This window comes from Helianthus annuus, chromosome 11 (genome assembly GCF_002127325.2).
Source record: "Helianthus annuus cultivar XRQ/B chromosome 11, HanXRQr2.0-SUNRISE, whole genome shotgun sequence".
Classification (NCBI taxonomy): domain Eukaryota; kingdom Viridiplantae; phylum Streptophyta; class Magnoliopsida; order Asterales; family Asteraceae; genus Helianthus; species Helianthus annuus.
The window spans coordinates 147,054,917-147,072,213 of record NC_035443.2 but is presented as its reverse complement, the minus strand read 5'-3'; positions in this window follow the sequence as shown (position 1 = coordinate 147,072,213).

Here is a 17,297-nt window from a genome sequence, read left to right as displayed (position 1 = left end):
TCACAATACAATCTATTGATTAATTCACATAAAGAGCTTCTAAATGTTTGGTAGCATTTCTTGAAATTTCTTATTGATGTTAATATTGTTTATTTAATTGCTGACTGCACCCTTTTAAATTGACTCGTGTAACATCCTCAAAGAATTGATTATACAAACGAAGGAAAAGTGCAAATTCCTCAATCAGCTAAACCCTAGAATTGATTATACAGAGGATTGATGTGGACGATTAAACCCTAGAAATTTGGGGAAGATGATGAGAGAGTGTTGAGTTTGAAAGGGTTGAGGGGAAATTACCATTTTACCCTCATGTGCATTGCGCATGACAGTTTTTAACTGATATTTCTAACCAGGTTTGGCATAAAGGACAAAACGTGCAAGATTTTGAAAGGTTAAGGACACCGCCTGTAAACTTTTGGCCAAAAGGACAGCGCCTGCAATTTGATGTAAACATAAAGGACAAAACTTGTAATTTACTCTCTAAACATTGAAGAAGAAAGGGAAAGTGTAAAGGTTGAGAGGGAAATTAGCATTTTACCCTCATGTGCATTGCATATGAAAGTTTTTAACTGAGATTTCTAACCAGGTTTGGCCTAAAGGACAAAACGTGCAAGATTTTGAAAGGTTAAGGACACCGCCTGTAAACTTTTGGCCAAAATGACAGCGCCTGCAATTTGATATAAACATAAAGGACAAAACTGGTAATTTACTCTTTTAGTTAAGTAGTTATAAATTATTTTTTAAAACTTTACTTTTATGATAAATAGTTTTTTTTTTTCTATTATTACGCATTTTGATTGTGTAATTGTGTTATGGTGAGTAAAGTGATCAGGTCTATGGATTATAATACCTTGAACCATACAATACAAATTATTATCAATCATATTATTTATCATTTCTGTACAACGAGTCGCTTTCCGAAAATGGGGATTGAAAAAATTAGAGTAAAATGGTTTTGTAAAAAAACACCTATAGTCTTCAACTTTTGAAAATTACATCGGTGCTCCCTGTGGTTTGACAGTTTGTTACTCGGATAGTCCCTGAAGTAGGTGTCTGTTAATTTTCTCTGTTAAATCTATGTAAAATGAGATGATTACCCCTTCTAATGAGATTTTGTGTTGGACCAAAGGAAGTTTTGTTCCCCCTAATAATCTTCTAACAACACCTTATCCAAAAATCAATTTAATCTCTTCATTTTCTCCCACTCATCATCTTCTTCCCCAAACGAACAAACAAACAAGTTGCAGGTATTCTTCCTCCTTCCTTTCATGGCGAACACAATTTCAATCACAATCACACAACAATAATGCCTGTAACTTTTCATCAATTCAATGACGCTCGCATCTGTCTCACACGACAACGCCTTCTCCTTTTCATCCTCCTCAATTTTCACTTCCAATTTTTGTCATTCACTAAACCCTAACTTCACCAAAAACCTTCAATCATCACGAGAATGCGTCAACAACAGCAGATCTATCTTCCGATGCGGAAACAAGCACCGGTTCCTTCAATCTGACGGTAATCACGTTGTACGAGATCGGAAAACCCTAACGGTTACGCCAGCTTCGTTAGGAGGTTTACTCGGTGGAATCTTCAAAGGCGGTGCTGATACCGATGAGTCCACTAGGCAGCAGTGACAGGAGGCCGTTAGGAGTCACCGGTGGCTTCAAAGAGAGAGAGAGAGAGTGGTCGGAAGAGAGAAAGAGAGAGGAGAGACCGAGTGGGTAACGGAGACGGTGACGTGGTGGTTCTGGTTGGAGGCAGTGGTGGTTGCAGTTGCTGTTAGAGACAGTGGAGGTTTTGTGGTGGTTGTGGTAAAAAGTGATTTTGATCTAGATTTACTTTATCACATAAAGAGTAGTTTTGGTATATTTCATTATTTAATAAGAGAAAGGGGAAATTTTGTCATTTTACATAGATTTAACGGAGAAAACTAACGGACATCTACTTCAGGGACTATCCAAGTAATAAACTGTCAAACCACATGGAACACCGGTGTAATTTTCAAAAGTTGAGGACTATAGGTGTTATTTTACATTACCACATAAACTATTCGGGCATTTTACTCAAAAAAAAATTATTAACTCCAATTTAGTTAAATTACATTACAATAACCTTTAATGACCAAACAAAAACACTAGTATCTTTCTCTTTTTATTTCAATCTTTCTCTTTTGATTTGGTTGAGAAAATTCATATCTTTTCCGTCATTCTTCCCTATAATTACACTAAAAAATAATATACTTTTTCTTTTTTTTAATTTAAATAATATTTTTATACCTTATCATTACTTGTTCTATTTTCTCCACTCACAACCACTTTTTATAATATAAAAAACACTCTTACATAAATTGGTAGAAGCCAAAGATCTCTATATCAAGTGGTGGAAAGCTTGCATTTCTCTTGAGAGATGCAAGTTAACTCCCACTTGGTGCAGAGTGAGACATTGATGGACAATGATAAGAGACCCAGTGAAACCTGAGTTCGATCCTTGAGCCAAACGGGTTTTACCGGTAATTTCACCGTCGTGTCTACGGGCAGGTGGGTTACCAGGTTTTCCCCGGAATTGGTGGTGGACTCAGGTTACTGGAGTATTCCGTTTGATCCAATAAGTGTCATGAGAGTGCTCGTGATTAATTCTGTTGGTTGTTAAAAAAACATAAATTGATAAAAGGGATGCGAATTCTCTAATATGACCTTATCCGAATAATACCCCTCCATCGCACCCACTTTTGAACTCATTCAAATATATCACATCAGATTTTCATTTATCATTTAGAAAGCTTATGTTATGTTACGTCTCCTTTCAATAATATTTTTATTTAATTTGTTTTTTTATTTTTACTTTTCTATTTACAGTGACAGATTCAGTATCTTTTGTCAACGGGTGCCAAACATGAGCGGATCAACATGAAAAAAATTATTATCTCGTAATAAAAAGAAGAAGAAACGAACATCAATCTAGTCACTGACTTTTTAACTTAAAGTCTAATGTTTTTAAAACTAGACCGATGATCTAATCGACAACCAGTGAACAAGTCGGTTTGTAAAAAACAGGTTACTTTGTAACCAATTAATAATCTGTGGAAGATTCGAAAATATGTTAAAATGTATAGTATACGATTAATGTTAATAGCAATTTAGGATAAAATGAAACTAGGATATTTGGATAAGACGTCAGAATTCAATTGGATTGTCATTTGTCATAGCTTGCTTGAATAAAATTTGACTAAATATTTTAATATAATATCTTTTTAAGTTCTATCCACGATGCTCCTTAATTCCTTAGAGCATTCACATCCAATCCATCAAATTATACATACATTTCACTAAAAAAACAACTCCTATATCAATATATTTCCACTAAAAACAAATAACTTTCTCTCTCCTTTTCAATTAAATAATATTATCATTATATTTTTCTCTCTCCTTCACTCACAATCACTTTCAATATATATTAAAAAAAATTATAGTGGATGAACAGTGTCCTCTCAAATATACAGATGAACAGTAACATTTTTTCTCTCCTCCACTCACAACCACTTTTTATAGCCTTTATAATATAAAAACTCCCCTTCACATATTTTGATGGATAGAATGTGAATGCTCTTATTCTTCACACCTGTTGCTCCCGGTCGCCTTTAACTCTTCCGCCCCTGTATGTTTATCACTAAACCATTTTTTGAAATTCGTATTACTTAAACAAAAACTAGTATTAAGTAGCCCCGCGTTGTGGGGGGGGGGGGGGGGGCGAGCACTAATGCTACACTATTGCCAGCGACCACCGACACTGATGTTGCGGCGTGTTAATGCGAAGAAATTAAACCGAAACGTAAAACATAGAATAAAATAACTAAGTTGATCTAGAACTCGCGTCTATTTTTTCCCGTTTGACAGGTTCATCGTAATCTATATATAATATATATCATTACCATTATACAAACCATAATCCATACATTACAACAACCATTGTATCAATATGTTGCAAATTATATTTATACAAGATTTTGGCTAAATTAATTAGATTATTATAAATAATAATAATTTACAAATAAAACAACACAACTTTGAATGGATCAAACTGATTGAATATGGTAAGATAATAAAACCATTATTTGATTAGGATACAACCGCTTAAGCACAATTTACAACCATACATGTATACAAAACATATTGAATTTGGTAAGGTAATGAAATCATTATTTGATTAAGGTACAGCCACTTAAGCACAATTTACAACCAAACATACATACAAATGTTCTAAATTAATAGTATATAAATTTATAAATAATGTACAAATAACCAAATAAATGGTACAACTAAAAATAGCATAAACCACCAAATTAATAGTATATAAATTTATAAATAATGTACAAATAACCAAAAACATGGTACAACTAAAAATAGCATAAACCACAATTAAAGCCCCACTTACAACACCACATTGCACTAACATGTTGCAAAATAATAGTATATAAATAATATATTTAAATTTATATTCCAAATTAAAATAAAAAATGATATATTGCATAAAAGTTTTAGTTACTACATAACACAAAAATTAAAACTACAAAACATAATAATAACAACTTAGCTCGTAGATAACATATATGTTTTACTAAATCTGCTCGAAGCATATGATGAGCTTCATTATTATGTAAATTTTGAAACCTAGCCAAGTAAATTTTCAAAATATGCTATCCGTCTATGTTCAAATTTTGTTGTCGGTAAATATTTATCATCTTTAGATGTGAAATGTCTTTCGTCATCTATAATCCTCATCATATTGCTTATTGCTTTCATGCTCCACATTCTTGGTGGACCTCGTAAAATTTCCCAACTAGCTTGGAGAACCCCAAATCGATATCAACTCTAAAACAAAGCAGCACAGGCTCAACGTTTATTGAGGCCTAAAGTAAACTCAAAAAATAAGGCTTTTTAAAAAATAATTGTCCTCAACACTACAAATTTTTGCTCGTTTTATCTACTAGCGTAAAAAACATAAAAGTGTTCAAAAACGATTAAGCATGGCTTTCATATAATTAAATACAACTTGATTATATATAGGTATCACAATATACCTTATGTAATTTGATAATATCTTCTCTAACTTATTCCATCTATGGATCAAGCTTGTTATCCAAAGTCTAAGATGTGGATTACAACAAGAACATAAAAAGAAATATAGGGTTCAAAATCAAACCTTCTTTCTACCAAATTAAGAGTAAGTTAAGTATCAAAGGTAGGTCTAAAAATCAGCAAACTCATATCAAATCAGCAACACAACTTCAAAAGAATTATATAACATCAAAAAACTCATAAATCTAAATAGACCATATATATATATATATATATATATATATATATATATATATATATATATATATATATATATATATATATATATATATAAAACATTCTTAGGCATGCCAGGGATTCGAATAATGACTTAGTCTGAATTCAAAACCTTTCCGTGGTCCACTTTGGAAGACCAACTTTTGATTTTGATTACATAGTGGACAAGAATGGCCACAATTCTTTTCTAGCGGCCATATAGTTTTTTCTGCCCTAGTTAAACTTTTTATTCCACAACCCGTTCTGCCCTAGTTAAACTTTTTTAATCCACATGCCTAAAATTAACCTAGTAAAAAAAATTAAAAAAATAAGGCCCTTTAGGATTTGTGGCCCAAAGCAGCAGCTTTACTTGACTTAGGCTAGAGCCGGCACTGAAACAAAGTAGTCGTTCCAAATAGGGGTGTTTTTCGGGGTTTTTAATCGGGTTTCGGGTTTTTCGGGTTCTCAAAGCTAAATATTTAACCCGATAAACGAAACCATTCTAGGTTCGGGTTCTTCGGTGTTCGGGTTAAATGGTTCGGGTTTAGAACGGGTCGGGTTAGATCAGGTTTCGGGTTAGAAAATGAACTAGTTTAACAGAAAATGAATTAGTTATTAGCGAACACTATAAAAATGATTTTGTATAACAACTCTTGTATGTCGCTAAGAATGGAGGATATTGAAGACATGGAATGTATTATGTGTTGTAAATCAAAGTATCAACGGATAGGATTTTCGAAGTTTCAAACGAAATGAATGACAACGGCTGATCAAGATATAGAAACACCACTTGATCAATTCCGTCGGGCGAACCTAAATGAAGTTTCGGATACAGAAACACCACCGAGACTCACGATCAGGGTCCAAAGAACACCACCCAAGTGGCCAAACTTGAGCTAGCAATGGAAAATAACAAACTGCTAACTCAAAATGAGAAAACACAGTCGAAAATTTTAAAAATAAAAATCACCTCCATTGACATTCAAAAGTTGCTTACATATAGAATGGAACCCACTAACTCACGTCCTAAATTAAGGGAAAACAAACAAACTAAAGTACTACTTTTGAAGCAAGAAAAACAACTAGATAAAGCTTAGAAAATAACTGCAGAAACATGGAAAAAGAAGTGGGAATAACCCACTCATGGTGGTGACGTGGGTAAATGCCTTGCATTGTTTTTTAACCTCCATCATGGGGCTCCATATGACCGCATATTGACCCGTTTGTAGCATCCGACCCATTTGTAACCCTATCATCCTCTCCTTCTTGCGAAAAGTTTGACCTCAAACTTGAATGATCAGCCTCCAACTCAGGATCATATCTACAATAAAAGTTGACGTGAAAAGCTGCATCGGGAACTTTAGCTTTGACTGCAAACATGCTGTGGTTGTTGCTACTTTGTTCGTCCCACTCCAACTCGTGATTAGTATCGGGACCGATTGCTTTTTGTCCTTCGAATAACGCTTCTTCCAGTCGAAACGGATCATGTGATAACAACGATAAAAATTGATCAGCAACTAAGGTTCGGTTGTTAAATGCAATTGTGGGGGCCAATGGGAGCAATGTTATTTTTTGTTCATCTTTGACAAAGGAGTACGTATTCTTGTATCCGTCATGAATAACTCTTCTGTCGAACAACCAAGGGCGGCACAACAACATGTGGCATGCATTGGAATAATAGATTTCATCCTTGTATTCATGTCCAATAGTGAATGAGAGTAAAACACGATTCAATACACGAATACCTTTTCCGTTATCAAGCCAGTGTATGTTATAAGGTGAAGGATGAGACTCTATAGGTAGGTTTAACTTTGTGACCATGGTTTGTGAAGCTACATTAGTGCAGCTTCCACTGTCTACGACCAGTGAACATACTTTATTCCGTATAGTGCAGCGGGTAAGAAACAACGATTCTCGTTGCATGTTGTCACCTTTAATTACGGACCCAGTTAGCGCCCGCTGAATCATTAAACAGTCTCCTTCATCTGGGCCTATTACCACCTCCTCTTCAGCTTGCTGTGGACCTATTTCTTCATCATACTTTGGTTTGGTCAAAGCTTCAAACTCGGTTAAAGTGATGATTCTTTTGTTGGGACACTCAGATGCAATGTGTCCCAATCCTTGACAATGGAAACATCGCCTTGTATTCTTCGAGGTTGTTCCCGAACTCTCAGGTATCTCAATGGGTTTGGAAGGTGTTGGAACCGACAACGGTAGTGAAGAAGAAGTTGGTGCAGTGTAGGGCGGCTTACCGGTTAGTTTTGTCGATTCCATCTTGGTTTGATTCTTCTGTCGGGCTTCAACTTTGTGTGCAAGAAGGGTAAGCTTAGCCAACGTGGAATAGGGCTGTAACTCCACTATAGTGGCGAACTTTGATTCTAAGCCTCCGAGATATCGCACCAATGTTTGAGGATCATCTTCATTTAACCCGCATTTCATGATAAGGAATTCGAATTCTTGAGAACACTCTTCAACGGACCGTGTACCCTGCTTAATAAAATGAAGTTTGGAAAAGTTTTCTTGGAGATAATACGTAGGCATGTATTTTTGTTTAAGCAGTTTCTTCATCTTCGATCAACTCCTCACCTTATCCTTCCCATTTTGTTCTCTTTTCCAACATACATTGGCCCACCAGGTAGAAGCATATTTTCGTAATTTTAAGGCGACAATTTTGACCTTCTTTTCCTCTGGAGTCTGCTTATAATCAAATACTCGCTCAACGGTTCGGAGCCATTCTACAAAGTCGTCCGGGTCAAGCTTCCCATCGTACTCGGGGATGTCAACTTTGATGTCGGTATGGCTTCGGTTGTTAGGAGATCGACGACCATAAGGGTTATAGTCACCGGTATTGAAGAACTCATCGGTATCATATTCATCATCAGGTCTGTACCGAGGAGGGGTTCGGTCGTTGTCTCTTCGTCTTTGTATGGCAAAAGTTAACTCCCGCACTTGATCTTGTAGGTCTTTTATTTGTTGTTCCATGGCTATAAAATGAAGGCTGATATAAATGGTGATAAATTGTTAGTTACGGAATGGATTGGAGACGAAACGAAGGGTGTTTCGGCTCTAATACCAGATGTTGTAAATCAAAGTATCAACGGATAGGATTTTTGAAGTTTCAAACGAAATGAATGACAACGGCTGATCAAGATACAGAAACACCACTTGATCAATTCCGTCGGGCGAACCTAAACAAAGTTTTGGATACAGAAACACCACCGAGACTCACGATCAGGGTCCAAAGAACACCACACAAGTGGCCAAACTTGAGCTAGCAATGGAAAATAACAAACTGGTAACTCAAAATGAGAAAACACAGTCGAAAATTTTAAAAATAAAAATCACCTCCATTGACATTCAAAAGTTGCTTACATATAGAATGGAACCCACTAACTCACGTCCTAAATTCAGGGAAAACAAACAAACTAAAGTACTACTTTTGAAGCAAGAAAAACAACTAGGTAAAGCTTAGAAAATAACTGCAGAAACATTGAAATAAAAGAAGTGGGAATAACCCACTCATGGTGGTGACGTGGGTAAATGCCTTGCATTGTTTTTTAACCTCCATCATGGGGCTCCATATGACCGCATATTGACCCATTTGTAGCATCCGACCCATTTGTAACCCTATCATCCTCTCCTTCTTGCGAAAAGTTTGACCTCAAACTTGAATGATCAGCCTCCAACTCAGGATCATATCTACAATAAAAGTTGACGTGAAAAGCTGCATCGGGAACTTTAGCTTTGACTGCAAACATGCTGTGGTTGGTTTCATCATGGAACAGAAAGGATTATTAAGTCCTTTTATAGAAAATATGCTAATTGTTTTAAAGCTATTTCGGGTTTTTTTGGTTAAACCAATTACCCATTATTCAACCCGTTAACCAATCCATAGAACTATATTTGGGTTCGGGTTTACAGTTAGTAGGTTATGGGTTCTTCGGGTTTCATCTATTTCGGGTTCGATTGACTTTAGTTTCAGGTTGGGTTTCGGGTTTCGATTAAAAAAGACAGCCCTAGTTCCAAGGACGGACGACCCCTTCATGGTCTTCTTTCTATATATTTGTGTTACCTCTTTGATCATCTAAAACTTGAATCCTCTCTGGTATGGTGCTCTCTACATATACATATTGTCAAACTCATCACACATAAGTTCTTTTGCACGGCTTAATGGCTAATTGCATTAATATCATATTAGCATTAAGAAATAAAGGGTTGATTTGAACTAATGTTTGTATGAGAATTGATAATGAAATTTGGAAAGTGTTGAGGGTATGAGGAAAAATAAAATAAAGGGTTGTATATATAGGGTTCAAAATTTTATTTTAATTTAATAATTTTTTTAAGTAGCCCTTGAATTTTATTTTTAATTGAAGAAAGTTTTTTTAAATGTAGTTGTTGAATTCTTTTCAAAATTAACTGAGCTAATTTATTTATTTTATGTTCCATTACCCCCCCCCCCACAACACACACCCACACACATAATCTATACTACTTTATTAAGCAAACTGGGTTTTCTACCCTTATGGTAATTTTACATTGTGTACACATTTTGAAGCAACATGTACAAGAGAGCCAAGCTATTTTAGAGGGGGTAAACTTGCTCATTGTCCAAAAATTTAAGATACTTTAGGGGAATTATAGGGATTTCGGCATCAATAATGTCACACCCCAACCGATGGTGGAATCATCGGGGCATGGCACTGAGCGAAACAGATTGTCCAGAAGTTTCCATAACATTTATCATTACTATTCAATTTAGATAATACGTCCCATACCGTATCTCAAACAGTAAAATAAATTATTACAAACAAAAATCCAGGCAAATATTCTGTTCCGACAACTCAGATTTAAATAAACAACAATTGTTTATCTGCTTCTAGAGACCCTTAATTTGACCACTACAGACAACTATTTGTTGGGCTCTAGAGCTTTATTCTAGCCTTGCTTTCCTAGCAGAAAAACACCTTAAACACCTGTCACATACGTTAAAATAAAGTCAATACATAAAATGTAAAGGTGAGCATACAAGTTTGATAATAGCATAATAGAGTTCGAAATAGTTTACGCATAACCAGCACGTACACAGAGGAAAACGAAGCATGTTAATTATCGACATGGATCTATCGATACCAATGACTGCGGGTTGACTGCCCGAGGCAGTTCGCAATACATGATTACCACCGTAATCCATGCAAGTAATTGTCCTTAACAACCCCCGTGTGAACGGGTGCTGAGTCCAAACTATAGTACTATCGTCGTTAAGGCAGGTAGACAACATTCCACGTGTAAACATAACAACAAGCATTCATTTAGTCACGTAATACATGCGGTAATGATTAGCGTTTGAAATGTTGCGTAGTGTGTTCGATGTGATTTCGTATAAGTAACGTATGTAACACCCAAAAGTGCTGAAAGCAAAAAGGGATCGAGTATACTCACATCGGTTGATGGATTGAAGGGAGCGCTTGAGAGTAGGGTTAGCCTGAATAGTTCGATAGCATAAGATAAGAAACACGTAAAACGGAAAACAAGTGTTGGAGAGTCGGACAGCTGGTCGATCGGACGGTAGTCCAATCGGACGGCTGACCGTTCGGTTGACAGTCAGTTCCGACAGCTGTCCAGTCGGTCGATAGGCCGATCGGATGGCTGTTCGAGTGGATTGTTTCTTCCTTAGAGTGAGATGTGTTTGACCTTTGAAGTTTTCGTTGTAGCATTTGAAAACATTGAAGCGTCCTTACCTTTCAGGTCGGTCGTTCGGACGGTCGTTCGATCGGCCGGCAACCCGATCGGTTAGGTACTTTTAGCAAGATAAGTTCTCAGCAGGGTGTCACCTGATCGGACGGCTGTTCGATCGGGTGACACTCGTAGTGCATTGAACATGTTGAAAATCGACTAAGTGTTGAAGTATAGTATCTCATGACCGATCGAACAGCAGTTCGTTCAATACTAGTCCTCAAAATAATTTGATTAAGTGTGGGACCATGTGCTAGCCGATCGGCTGGCCAGTCGATCGGCTGACTGTCCGATCGGCTGGCTGTCCTTTCGGACAGCAGTCCTATCGGTCAGCACCCTGACCTGGTCGGCCTGTTCATCTAACACTTGGTTGTTCTGATTGTTTGTCGTTTTGTGGAGGTATTTTGACAACGAGTCGAACCATAGATCCCTCGTCCTTACTTGGTTCCCTTGATCGGACAGGAATCACCCAAATCCGGCCGGTGAACTGTTTGAAACGGAGTTTAATGTTTAACCTGAAGTCGGTTAACCTCGTGGATAGAATCCGGATCTTGAGCCATGCAACCACCAGAATGATTGGTAAGTCGGCACATGCTTCGTTTTCCATCAGTTTGAAGGCATTGAGTGTAAAAGAGTTGAAAGAAAGTTGGAAAATCCATCTTTCAATCCTTTTCACCGTGTATATGTTTAGATCTACGAAAGATCTTTGTTTGTTTATGGGGAAATCGGTTAGATCCAAGTAATTCTTGGTGGATTGAGGCCAAAACATAAAGTTCTTCAAGAACCCATGATGACATCATCCTAGAACACTTGAATCTTGATGATTTCACGGTTAAAAGTTAAGATTTGAAATGTAGAAAGGTGTAGGAGTGTGTGTAGATCAAGAAAAGTACAAGATTTAGGACGAAATCTTACCGGAATCGAGAGAAATATGAGAAAAAGAGGGGAACACGAGCTGGTCGGACAGAGGTTTCCAAAAGTAGAAAGTTTGAGAGTGACAAGGGGTATTTATAGGATGCCAAATGAGGAAAGTGCTGGCCGATCGGCCAGGCAGCTCGATTGGACAGCATGTCCATCGGACAGCAGTCCGATCGGCTGGCTGTTCGATTGGCTGGTAGCCTGATCGATCAGCTGCACGATTCGAGTGTTCGGTGCAATGATTTTCGATATTTCGATTTCGATTGAGGACGATGCGGGTACGATGGAGTTTCCTATTCAAATTACTTTTAATCCCAACCACTATATCTAACATACAAGCATCTATATCTCGCACTATCTCTTCTCCACCAGTTATCATGATTCGATTTCGATTGAGTTCGATTGAGTTTCGATTGCGTTTCGATTGATCACCACATATAACATAAATAAACATGCACAAGTAACACATAAGGCACACACACACGTATAATAACAACCAAAATTCGCGTAATTCGAGTCTCGAGTTCGATGATTGATTAGATTAGTTCGATTACTGATTAATTGACTTTATCGCATTGTTACTTCCTATTATTCACAGTCGTAAAGTGGTTCGCATCGATAAATAAACTTCGATTACTTCGATTGTAATTGATTACTCCACATAATACAACTAACGTAAACATAAAATAGACTAACTACCGTCAAAGAAGTCAAACAGGGATTGAGCAACGAGGGACAGATCGCAATTAGCGATCTTTTCTTCCTTTGACTTCAATCTTGACTTTGAATTTGACTTTTGGAAACATGGGGTGTTACAGCCTCCCCTTGTTTAGGGAATTTCGTCCCGAAATTAAGCCGAAGCCGTATCAGACAACACCGTGAATCACTTTTGAGAACTTTCTCTCTCTAGACTTTCACTTAAACAGCTGCGGGTACTTTGCCTTGATGTCGCTTTCGAGTTCCCAAGTGAGCTCTGCGCCTCTTTTGCCTTCCCATCGGACTTTCACACTAGGAATGCGCGAGCATCTGAGCTGCTTGGTTTGGCGATCCATGATTTCAACAGGCTTTTCCACGAAGTGCAGCGTTTCGTTCATTTGGAGGTCATCGAGAGGTACAATTAAATCATGCTCAGCCAGGCACTTTCGGAGGTTTGACACATGGAAAGTCGGGTGGACGTCACTAAGTTCCTCCGATAGTTCGAGTCTGTAGGCGACTTTTCCGATCCTTTCCAGAATCTTAAAAGGTCCAACATATCGAGGCGCTAGTTTCCCTTTCTTGCCGAACCTGACCACACCCTTCCAAGGTGATACCTTTAGGAGTACGTAGTCGCCAACGTCAAATTCAAGGGGCTTGCATCGTCTATCGGCATAACTTTTCTGTCTACTTCGAGCTTTCAACAAGTTGTCTCGGATCTGGAGGACTTTGTCAGTCGTTTCTTGTAGTAGTTCAGGACCGATTAATTGCGAGTGACCGATCTCGTGCCACACAATAGGCGATCGACATCTTCTTCCATATAAGGCCTCGAATGGTGCCATTTGGATGCTGGTATGATAACTGTTGTTATACGAGAATTCGACTAACAGCAGATATTTGTTCCAATTACCACCGAAATCTATGACACACGAACGTAGCATGTCTTCAAGAGTACGGATCGTTCATTCAGTCTGTCCGTCGGTTTGGGGATGGAATGCGGTACTTAAGTTAAGCGTCGTACCGAGAGCTGCTTGAATCGTTTCCCATAATCTCGAAGTAAACCGAGCGTCACGGTCAGAGATGATGTCACGAGGCGTACGATGATTACAAATGATCTCGTCGGTGTAGATTCGGGCTAATCGTTCTACCTTGTAGTCTTCTCGTATTGGCAGAAAGTGGGCTGATTTGGTCAAACGATCAACTACAACCCAAATGCTGTCGTGACCTGATGACGTGGATGGAAGCTTTGTTATGAAATCCAAAGCTATACTCTCCCACTTCCATATAGGGATTGGCGGTTGTTCGAGTAAGCCAGAAGGTCTTTGATGTTCAGCCTTGAGTTTTGCACAAGTCAGGCATCTTCTGACATAGAGAGCGATATCCCTTTTCATGCCCGGCCACCAGTACTTGTAACGAAGATCCTGGTACATTTTATCGGCACCAGGATAAATAGAATATCGGGATTTGTGGGCTTCGTCCATTAAAATCTTTCGCAATTCGGTCCGCTTAGAGATCCAAATTCGGTCCAGAAAATAGAAGATCCCATTCGATTTGCTGACAAGCTGAGCTCCATCGTGATAGATTCTCTCCTTCTTCAAGGTGCGTTCATTAAAGCAGGCATGTTGGGCTTTGCGGGATGAGGGCTTCAAGATCGTGTTGGGCTTGGGTATTACGAATGCAGAGCAAATAACTCCGTCTGCTGAGTGCGTCGGCAACAACATTAGCTTTGCCTGGGTGATAATGAATCTCACAGTCGTAATCGTTGAGAAGTTCTACCCATCGGCGTTGACGCATATTGAGTTCTTTCTGATCAAAGATATTTTGCAGACTCCTATGATCGGTGAAGATCGTACACTTGGTACCATACAGGTAGTGTCGCCAAATCTTAAACGCAAAAACAACTGCGCCTAGCTCGAGATCATGGGTTGTATAGTTCTTCTCGTGGATTTTGAGCTGTCGAGAAGCGTAAGCTATAACCTTGTCTCGTTGCATGAGAACACAATCGAGACCGAGGTTGGAAGCATCACAGTAGACAATGAAGTCGTTGTTTCCGTCGGGCAATGTGAGAACAGGAGCATTGCAAAGCTTATGCTTGAGGGAACTCTCGAACCAACTCCAGGAATTACTCGAAAAAGGCTTTATTCGCCCAAGCACCTCTCCTTGGGGCGCGCAAGTCCTTTTCGTTAAAAAGAAAGACGGGTCGTTCCGGATGTGCATCGATTATAGGGAATTGAATAAGCTAACCATTAAGAACCGATACCCTTTGCCTCGAATCGACGACTTATTTGATCAGCTACAAGGTGGCAAGTGTTTCTCGAAGATCGATCTACGTTCAGGCTACCATCAATTACGGATTCAAGAGGAAGACATCCCCAAAACCGCTTTTCGAACCCGTTATGGCCACTATGAATTCGTTGTTATGCCTTTTGGTTTAACTAACGCACCCGCGGTCTTTATGGATCTGATGAATTGCGTGTGTAAGCCCTTCTTAGGCTGTTTCGTCATCGTGTTCATTGACGATGTCTTGATCTATTCCAAATCGGAAGCCGAACACGTGCAACATCTACGTTTGGTTATCGAGTTACTTCAGGGGAACCAACTCTACGCCAAGTTCTCCAAGTGTGAATTCTGGTTAGAGGAAGTTCAGTTTCTGGGTCACATCGTGAATAGTCAAGGGATACACGTCGATCCCGCGAAGATAGAAGCCGTCAAAAGTTGGATTACGCCTAAGAACCCGTCTGAAGTTCGTTCTTTTCTCGGACTAGCGGGCTATTATCGACGATTTATTGAAGGATTCTCCAAAATCGCTGTGCCGCTTACCGCTCTTACTCATAAAGACAAGCCTTTTGTGTGGGGAACCGCACAAGAATCTGCTTTTCAAACCCTCAAGCACATGCTGTGCAACGCTCCGATTCTTACGCTGCCCGACGGAAGCAACGATTTCATTGTCTACTGTGATGCTTCCACCCTTAATCTTGGTTGTGTCCTCATGCAGCGAGACAAGGTTATAGCTTACGCATCTCGACAGCTCAAGATCCACGAGAAGAACTATACAACCCATGACCTCGAGCTAGGCGCGGTTGTCTTCGCATTAAAGATTTGGCGACACTACCTGTATGGCACTAAGTGTACAATCTACACTGATCACAGGAGTTTACAACATATCTTCAATCAAAGGGAACTTAATATGCGTCAACGCCGATGGGTAGAACTCCTCAACGATTACGACTGTGAGATTCGTTATCACCCAGGCAAGGCAAATGTTGTTGCCGACGCGCTCAGCAGAAAAAGTTACGTGCTCAGTATCCGAAACGTTCAAGCGCAGCATAACCTCGAAGCCCTTATTCGCGAAGCTCAACATGCTTGCTTTAACGAGCGTACATTGAAGAGAGAAAGGATCTACCACGATGGAGCTCAGCTTGTAAGCAAATCAGATGGGATTCTCTACTATCTGGACCGAATTTGGATCCCTAAACGGACCGATTTGCGAAAGATTATCATGAATGAAGCCCACAAATCCCGATACTCCATTCATCCTGGCGCTGACAAGATGTACCAGGACCTGCGTTATAAGTACTGGTGGCCGGGTATGAAATGTGATATCGCTCTTTACGTTGGAAGTTGCTTAACTTGCGCAAGAGTCAAGGCTGAACATCAAAGACCTTCTGGCTTACTCGAACAACCGCCGATACCTATATGGAAGTGGGAGAGTATAGCTATGGATTTCATAATGAAACTCCCGCCCACGCCATCAGGTCACGACAGTATTTGGGTTATAGTTGATCGTCTAACAAAATCAGCCCACTTTTTGCCAATACGAGAAGACTACAAGGTGGAACGACTAGCCCAAATCTACACCGACGAGATCATTTGTAATCATGGTACGCCTCGCGACATCATCTCTGACCGTGATGGTCGGTTTACTTCTCGATTGTGGGAAACTTTTCAAGCGGCTCTTGGTACGTCGCTTAATCTGAGTACTGCATTCCATCCACAAACCGACGGATAGACTGAAAGAACGATCCGTACTCTTGAAGACATGCTCCGAGCGTGTGTCATAGATTTTGGTGGTAGTTGGAACAAACACCTGCCACTAGTCGAATTCTCGTACAATAACAGCTATCATGCCAGCATTCAAATGGCACCCTTCGAAGCCTTATATGGTAGGAGATGTCGATCGCCTATTGTGTGGCACGAGATCGGTCATTCGCAACTAACCGGTCCCGAGATTCTACAAGAAACGACTGACAAAATCCACCAGATTCGAGACAACTTGGTAAAAGCTCGAAGTAGACAGAAAAGTTACGCCGATAGAAGACGCAAGCCCCTTGAATTTGACGTTGGCGACCACGTACTCCTAAAGGTATCCCCTTGGAAGGGTGTAGTCAGATTCGGCAAGAAAGGGAAACTAGCGCCTCGATATGTTGGACCTTTTAAGATTCTGGAAAGGATCGGAAAAGTCGCCTATAGACTCGAACTACCGGAGGAACTCAGTAACGTCCACCCGACATTCCATGTGTCTAACCTTCGAAAATGCCTTGCTGATCATGATCTAATCGTACCACTCGACGATCTTCAGGTCAACGAAACCTTACATTTCGTGGAAAAGCCTGTCGA